This window comes from Papaver somniferum, chromosome 7, assembly GCF_003573695.1.
Source record: "Papaver somniferum cultivar HN1 chromosome 7, ASM357369v1, whole genome shotgun sequence".
NCBI classification, from domain to species: domain Eukaryota; kingdom Viridiplantae; phylum Streptophyta; class Magnoliopsida; order Ranunculales; family Papaveraceae; genus Papaver; species Papaver somniferum.
In genome coordinates, this window is record NC_039364.1 from 160,560,086 (window position 1) to 160,569,737 (window position 9,652).

The 9,652-nt window shown below is 34.9% G+C and overlaps 1 long non-coding RNA gene across 1 annotated transcript; it reads right to left on the reverse strand.

Annotated features, from left to right (window-relative positions):
- Nucleotides 1–8,735: 8,735 nt before the first annotated feature.
- On the reverse strand, nt 8,736–9,446 carry LOC113293849. The gene is made up of 3 exons (XR_003332612.1): nt 9,269–9,446; nt 8,968–9,014; nt 8,736–8,874 (listed from the first exon to the last, which is right to left on the reverse strand). It is a non-coding gene; the product is annotated as an uncharacterized LOC113293849 (long non-coding RNA).
- Between the last annotated feature and the right edge of the window lie 206 nt (nt 9,447–9,652).

Sequence of the window (9,652 nt, forward strand, 5' to 3'; positions counted from 1 at the left end):
TTTAGATTCAAGCTAATATTTCTCAATCGTTAGATCGAAAACTTATCTTGTCACACACAATTGGGTAAACTTTTACTGGGTTCGTGAAAACCATTCCCAAACGTGTACGTGTATGTTGGTTCAACATAGTAACCCAAAAAGTCAACCATATGAGCATTTCATATTAACCTTGTTCTTCTTCACCATAACTAGTTCAATTGACTCAAATGAACTAGTTAAAAAGTTGTTCAATTGCTATGAGATCTTATGTAACTACACAAGACACAATTGAAACAAAGATAATTCGATTCGGTTGAATCGGATCATGATCATTATAGCCACAGTTTGCATAATTTAATTTTTCTTGTTCAGAGCAAATCTTTAGATCATAACCTCTTAAGTTCACAAACAAGTTCTCTAAGTTAATCGGTTGAGTTTTCCAAACTCAGCTGAAATTCTCGGAAAGAGAACTTCCGCCAGTTCGCGGACTAATCACACAAACGAGTTTTGGAAAATCCAGCAGAAATTCTCGGTCAAGAACTTCCGACAGTTCGCGGACTTGGAAAACCAATTCCACAATCCTCCCGATTTCTCTTGATCAACAAAGTTCGAAAACTTCGGTTCAAGGAATACATGGTTATGTAATCTAGACTCTCATTTCAATCATTGAGACATTCTCAGAGGACGCTATGTAGCCGTTATTCACAGACCGATTCACGTCAGAGCAATACTCAAAGTGATTGAAACTTTCATGACTTTCGTCACTAGGTGAAGTTAAACTTGATCAATGCGAAACGCTTTACCAACACACGATTTCGAGATAAAAGATAAGAAATGAATGCTCAGCCCGAAATGTCAAATGTGTATGATCTAGTCTATATAGCATACGACTTTTGTCTCATAAGAAGTAGGAGATAGAATAGATAGACTTTTGAATGATAGATAAGTTCAAGTCTCCACATACCTTTTTGTTGATGAAGTTCTACGATTCTTTGTATAGATCTTCGTCGTTGTATGATGAATCGCCGTGAAGTCCTTGAGCTCAACTACACTTTTTTATCCTAGTCCGAGACTTAGCTATGTAGGCTAGAAATCAAGACTCATAGTTTTGATCACTAACATTGACAAACATGCTTGAGATAGCAACGCATGCGAGGTTGACCGAGCTATGCTCTAACAATCTTCCCCTTTGTCAATTTTAGTGACAAAACTATTAATACATATGAAATACAAAAAATATAAACTTTAGTGGCTCCTATTCCATAGTCTAATCTTTAATGTTCCCTGAAATCTTCGTCCTTCCAAGTACTCCAATGATCCCAAAGGTTGTAAGTTTAGCATCACCGTTGTCGAATATCCGTAGCTATAATAATGAAAGAAATCGAGATTCTCGATCATTATTATACAGTGTCATAGTACTATTATGTAACATCAAAGTCCAATTGTATCACGACTTTAACAATAATACTACAGTGATATGTATCACTCCCCCTAGTCAATACTCCATATCGATCATGGAAACCACTCCCCTTTACACAATGATCCGAAAACCATATGTATTTGTAGTGTGAACTACAATATTTCTCCCCCTTTTTGTCAATAAAATTGGCAAAGGTACAAGAACGGGATCATAATGAAATTTCCACAAGAGACATTTCATAGACTAAAAGAAAAAATACATACCAACTTAATTTAGATGCAATCATAAAGACGAAGTTAAATGCATTCATCAAGGAGTTTTAAGATACAAGATAACCCCTATAAAATTCCACAGCCGCACTCCCCGCAAGATATTACCATTAATCACAAGTTCAAAAGAACTCTCCCCTATTTGATGTCATTCCCGAATGAACAACAAGAGCGACCTTAATTTCGAAAGAAAAAAAGGATTTTTTATTGGATACAAAAACCATGAGAATGATTTTTTATATCCAAAACTCAACCAAATTAACCACAAGTAAACTCATGATTAATTTAATTGGAATACACAACTAAATCAAACCACAAAAGTGATCAATTTAATTTAAGGTGCTCAACATAAGTAAACTCACGGGGCTACGACTAAGGTAATCATACGGAGACGACTAACTTAATCGTTCACATACTCAACATAAGGAAAACCTTACGGAATATATGACTACATTAACCAATAGAACATGATTAGTATAGCCGTTCATATACTCAACACAAGAATTTGTGAAATATATGAAAACTCAACTAGACTAATTACAAGAGAACCTATAATTAATCCAATTGGAATACAAATAACCAAATTAATCACCGAAGTAATCAATTTAATTATTTTGGGCTCAACATAAGAGAACTTATGGAACCCCGACTAAGTTCATCATAGAAAATGACAACCTTAACCGTACATGTACTCAACATAAGAAAGAAAACTTATGGAGTACAAACTAAATAACCAAACTAGTTGATTAATTTAGTTCCTAATGCCCAACATATAGCATCTTATGGAACAACCAACAAACCTATAAGAAGAATCGACTTAGTTGTATCGTGCTCAACATAAGACACACAATGGAGCCTTCACGGTAAAACATAATAAAATGGATCAATGAAGATCAATACCGTGGATAACATACAAGGATCTATTCTATTTTCCATCATAACGACACAATAGACTTTATCCTTGTCAAACAAAAGAATTTATCCTATTTTCTATCAAATACATGACTGCATAGGCTTAACTTTTGTATTTGTCAAAAGTCCATTCGTCCTTTCATCAATAGGAATACTAATTCATGAACGACTTTACTTTTGACCGCAATATGGAACCTTCAAGTTCACGGATGCAAACAATACATATCCCATAAAAAATTGCAATATCACAAAATCATAAAGATTAATACTGCAATAACAATCTTTGACCTTAGAAGGTAGAATCAATCTTTTTCACACGGATTTATACCAAGAGTGATTACCAAAAGCGTATAAAAAGATTTCCTTAACAAAGAAGAACATACAAAGTCATTGACGACTATGTACCATAGTTCACATGAGATGATTGTGAACACTCAAGAATATATAGCAATGTGAACTACTACCTCGAACTTCCTTCTTTGTGATTCACCAACATCACTCTTGTAAAAGCCACAAAATATCTTAGAATAGGATTTCTCTAAGAATCCCAGTGCCCAAGTCTAAGAGAGTAGAACAAGTGCAACGAAACGGAGCAAACAATAAATAACAAGAGACATGAAAAATACCAATATTAACTCATCCAAATTCAACAATTCTCATCTCCATTTTGAAAGGAATTCAATAAGAAAGATAATACAAAAATAATGAGGTAAATCCGAGTTCGGACGAAGAAGTTACGGCCAAAACAAGTTTACTGAATATCGACGTCAAGTATGCATACGGTTTTGCGAACTTAAACCCATGGATTTTGATTGTAAATGTTGTTATACATACTTGGTATGTGTACCATGTAGTCCAAACATCCCGAACTATTATTTTCAAACCTAAGCATTTAAGAACCTTAAACACAGATCAAGTTTGGTAGAAATGAACGATAAGAAAGATTATTATAAGTATTCTAAGAAAATAAAAGTGCAAATCTTGCTCAAGTTTATAGACATACCTTTTTAGATGAATCCAATCGAATTCTACCGCCTTACCGAACATAATCTGTGTGCCCCAATTCTCATGCTTCCCTCACCGTATACAAAGCAGGGCATTCCTTGGTGAGGATGCACTTCCAACACAATCAAGTTGCGTTGGGGTGAACAAAGTCTTGCTCACCACAAGTGACCTTTGGATTATCATGAAAGAGATCACTTTTAGAACCTTTCACATCCAATTCCATTTTCCCAAAAAACTTGTTAAGTTCCAACATCATGGATACTGCCTTTTCCATAGTCATGGAGTTTTCTGGAAGATCATTCCTTTTCACACTCAAAACATCATTGTATTTCTTCAGTATCCACTTCTGAGTGTGTTTAGGAACAGTCGGAACCTTCTTCCCATCACTCTCTTCTAGAATTCTTGGAAGAGAATTGGATTGACTATTCTTTTGCAAGTTAGTCTTTCTCCAATTGGGAGCATCAGATCTTGTCTTTGTCTTTACGAACTTATCCTTTTGATAAACATTACGGTTATGAAAAGGATTCGTACGACGTTTATAAACAAATCTAGGTCTATCATAGCACTGATTCCTTTGCATAAAGGTTGGACAATTAAAACATGTAACGTTAAGAGGATCAGTCTTAACGTATGATCTTGGTTTCACGACTTCTTGTGATACCCAAACAAGAACATCATGAAGTTTCTCATTCCTTATACGGAAACGACATCTCCTTTCCAGGTGACCTTTATTTCCGCAATAGTGGCAAACATAAGGAATGTTCTTACCTCGATCCGAGTGTGAAAACTTTGGAGGTTGGTAAACTTTGGTCTTTTGAACCTTAACTTCCGGAGAAGGTTTTTCACTTTTTCCATCAGTGGAACCTTTTGTTGAGAAGAATCACTAGCCTAGACAAATTTTACCTCTTTGCTAGTACTTGGAGCATCTATTCCCTTATAGACCAATCCTCGTGTATCACGATGATTTTTACTTGCTCCTAGCATAGTGGTTAATTTGCTTGAACTAGTATTGAACTTTTTCAAGTCATCTTCCAACATCTTGATTTTATCAAGAGCAGCAGCTAAATCAGCCTCAATGCGTTTTTCTCGAGTGAGATAAGCGTTTTCTCTGTCGTCAAAACTTGTTTGCTGAGAGTTAAACCTTGCTTCAGATTCTGCAAGTTTCTCTTCCAACAAAAAGTACTTTTGATAAATATTATCACATTCAAGTGAATTCATACGTGGGTTTTCCTCAGAATCCTTGAGGATCGATTCGGTAGAACGATTCAAAAAATAAACACCTGCGTAACATCTTCTCAATTTCTTGTTTTCTCGACAGAGAGGAGTCGGAAGATGTGTGACATGATAAGTTGTAATCTTCTTCATATTTCACGAATCCAAAAACTTAACATACTCTAAGACTTCCTCATCAACATCTCTATCAATATCTGAATCACCTTCATCAGAAAGTTCATCCAACTGTTCTTCTAGGAGAGTTTCCCAATCAACAGTTTTTACATCAAGATAATGTTTGGATATTGACTTAGATGTAATAGTTCTCTCAGGTGAATCCAAGATTTTAGAATCATCTGGTAATTTATGAACTGGTACGTTATTAGAGATAGACTCGTCCATAATCAGATCGCTACAAACACAGACTTATAAGGTCTTTGACCTGTTTGCCTGCTCTGATACCAATTGAAAAAGCGGGGGTCTAACAACACCACCCAATATTTTGATTAACAATCTGTATGGACTAACTCCGAAATACTTTGCTATAAAATCAACTAGACAGTCAGACTCAATCTAGATAAAAAGTATCTCAAGGAGTTATTATCTCAATCTCTCGATTTGATCTTTACTCAAGCAAATAGAAATCTGCGAGTCTTTATCAAAGTGAGATAACTTGGACGGTACCAAAGACCAATGTCCAAGGATCAATCAACTACAATCAACAACCAAAGGTTGGATTAGAGAAGTTGATGATCTTAACGCACAACCTATATTATTTCAATTATATAAAATATAATGCGGAAAAAAAATAACACAGATACCAGAAATTTTGTTAATGAGGAAACCGCAAATGCAGAAAAACCCCGGGACCTAGTCCAGATTGAATACACACTGTATTAAGCCGCTACACATACTAGCCTACTCCAATCTAACTTCGGACTGGACTATAGTTGAACCTCTATCAATCTCCTACTGATACAAGGTACAGTTGTACTCCTACGCCTCTGATCCCAGCAGGGTACTGCGTACTTGATTCCCTTAGCTGATCTCACCCACAACCAAGAGTTGTTGTAACACAAAATCACAGACTTGATAATAAACAGATCTGTCTCACACAGAAAAGTCTATCAAAGGATAAATATGTCTCCCACAGATAAACCCTAGGTTTTGTTCTGTCATAAGATATAAAATAAAGGTGAACAGGAACCAATTGATAATCCGGTCTTATATTCCCGAAGAAAAGCCTAGATTAATCAATCACCTCTCTACAATCCTTCCTGACTACACAGGCAGTTTGTCGAGGAATTACAAACAGTGAAACGAAGATGTTTGTGACTTCTTTATCTTGCCTATCGGAGAACTCTCACGATCTCAAGCCACTCAATCGATTGTACTCGTACGATAGAAGATGCAAGATCAGATCACACAACTACGATAAAGTAGTATCGGTCTGGCTTCACAATCCCAATGAAGTCTTTAATTCGTTAACCTGATTCTAGAGAAGAAAATCAAAGGTTAATGGAGATCGACTCTAGCGAGCGCACTAGTAGCACACATACGTGTGGGGATTAGTTTTGCTCAATGCTAGATGTCTCCTTTATATAGCCTTCAAATCAAGGTTTTGCCTTAGTTACAAAGCAATCGTTTCTCACCGTTAGATGAAAACCTGATTTAGATTCAAGCTAATATTTCTCAACTGTTAGATCGAAAACTTAGCTTGCCACACACACTTGGGTAAACGTTTACTGGGTTCGTGATAACCATGCCCAAACATGTACGTGTATGTTGGTTCAACATAGTAACCGAAAAGGTCAACCATATGAGCATTTCATATTAACCTTGTTCTTCTTCACCATAACTAGTTCAATTGACTCAAATGAACTAGTTAAAGAGTTGTTCATTTGCTATGAGATCTTATCTAACTACACAAGACACAATTGAAACAAAGATGATTCGATTCGATTGAATCGGCTCATGAACATTATAGCCATAGTTTGCATAAAGAATTCCTTGGTAATTTAATGTTTCTTGTTCAGAGCAAATCTTTAGATCATAACCTCTTAAGTTCACAAACAAGTTCGCGGACTTAAGTTAATTGGTTGAGTTTTCCAACTCAGCAGAAATTCTCGGAAAGAGAACTTCCGCGGATTCGCGGACTAAGCACACAAACGAGTTTTGGAAATCCAGCATAAATTCTCGGTCGAGAACTTCCGACAGTTCGCGGACTGAGTCTGCGGACTGGGTTCGCGGACTTGGCAAGCCAATTCCACAATCCTTCCGATTTCTTTTGATCAACAAAGTTCGAAAACTTCGGTTCAAGGAATACTTGGTTATGTAATCTAAACTCTCATTTCAATCATTAAGATATTCTCAGACGACGCTATGTAGCCGTTATTCACAGACCGATTCACGTCAGAGCAATTCTCAAAGTGATTTAAACTTTCATGACTTTCATCACTAGGTGAAGAAAAACTTGATCAAAGCGCAACGTTTTACCAACACATGATTTCGAGATAAAAGATAAGCAATGAATGCTCATCTCGAAATGTCAAGTGTGTATGATCTAGTTTATATAGCATACGACTTTTGTCTCATAAGAAGTAGGAGATAGAATAGATAGACTTTTGAATGATAGATAAGTTCAAGTCTCCACATACGTTTTTGTTTATGAAGTTCCACGGTTCCTTGTATAGATCTTCTTCGTTGTATGATGAATCTCCATGAAGTCCTTGAGCTCAACTACACTTTTCTATCCTAGTCCCAGACTTAGCTATGCAGGCTAGAAATCAAGACTCATAGTTTTGATCACTAACATTGACAAACATGCTTGAGATAGCAACGCATGCGAGGTTGACCGAGCTATGCTCTAACAATTACCATTAAGCACAAGTTCAAAAGAACTCTCCCCCATTTGATGTCATTCCCGAAAGAACAACAAGAGCAACCTTAATTTCGAAGGAAAAGAAGGATTTTTATTTGGACACCAAAAACCATAGGAATGATTTTCTATATCCAAAACTCAATCAAATTAATCACAATTAAACCCGTGATTAATTTAATTGGAATACGCAACTAAATCAAACCACAAAAGTGATCAATTTAATTGATTGTGCTCAACATAAGTAAACTTACGGAGCTACGACTAAGATAATCATATGGAGATGACTAACTTAACCGTTCATATACTCAACATAAGGAAAACCTTACGGAATATACGACTACATTAACCAATAGAACATGATTAGTATAGCCGTTCATATACTCAATCATAAGAAGAATCTTACGGAGTAATAACTAAATAACCAAACAAGATGATTAATTTAGTTCAAAACGCTCAACATATAGCATCTTATGGAACAACCAACAAAGCCAATCAAAATAATCGACATTTAGTTCACTGATGATTAACTATTTATACAACTTGTTAGAGCACTGCTCGGTGGAACTCGCTTGCGTTGCTATCTCAAGCATGTTTGTCAATATTACACTACAAGAAAAGTGGGGTATTGCAACACGACATTGGTGAGTCAACAACCCATATTTCACGTGGCTAAATCCTTTTTCCACATAAAAAAAAACAAATTTCCACACCGTGTGGCAACAACCTGTGTGACAAGAAATTATTGCCACACCTTTATTGTAGTGCAGCAAAAACTAGGATTTTTGCCACACCAAACGGTGAGGCAATATCATGAGGCAAAAAGGTATTTTGTAATTTAATTTTAATTAATTTATTTCACTTTTAAAATCTGTTGATAGGCTTTTTTTCTATAGATAGAATTTTATTTCAGTTTTTTCTCTCTATTATATTGGTTTTTGTGATATTATTTAGATCCAAATCTTTTCTTCTGATCTTTTATAAGATTCTATACCTTTATCAGGAACAAAATTTTGATACACAAATGTTTAACAGGAATAAAATTCTCTTTTTGATTTTATTTCATATGCAATTTGGTACATATATATAATATAATTTACTCAATACATTCATTACATACATAAATGATACATCATAATTTAGAGAAAAATGAAAAATAAAATAAAAATGAAACTTCATTCCGATCTTGTTGTTCATTCCTGCAAAATCAATGTTCAAAGGAAGATAAGTACTATCATAATTCGAAATCGTTCTAAATGTATATACATGTATTTCTAGAAGATGAAAATTACCTTGCAATGGAAATATCCCAACAATTGGTTAGCAATATCCACTAGAGCTGTAGATCAACAAATTTTATTAAACTGGTTAAAAAACGAAAAATGAAGGGAAGCAAACAAAGGTCAAAACACTATCAATCTAAATCTAAAGAAACACTTAATATATTTTAATGTAAACTACCAACCCGTGAACATAAATTAGATTACAAATAAACAATTCGTAAAATCGTTGAATACACTGTGAACTATTTCTCTAACGGTCATCAAACCTTAAAGAAATTAAATAATCACAAGATTTCCACTTAGTTCTTACCAAATCAAGTTAATCTTCTTGAAGTGGAACTGGTCAACACTATAATTGAATAACTTAAGTTCTCAAGCGGCAACGAAATCAAAAATTCGAAAACTTCTTTAGCAATTTGATTACCATTGATTATCAACAAAATATGAAGTCCTTTTTTGGATCTCAACCCGTAAAAGGGAGAAAGAGAACCAGAGTTGTTAAAGAGAGAAAGAGGGAATGAGAATCGGAGAAGTTATATGTAGTAAATGGTGTATACGTGGGATTAGACTTTGACTCCTCGGAATATATTAATTCTCTTTCTTTCCATTTTAGGAAGAATAAAAATATATTAATACGTTTAATTCTCTTTCTTTCCATTTTATGAAGAATAAAAATATATTAATACGTTTTTGC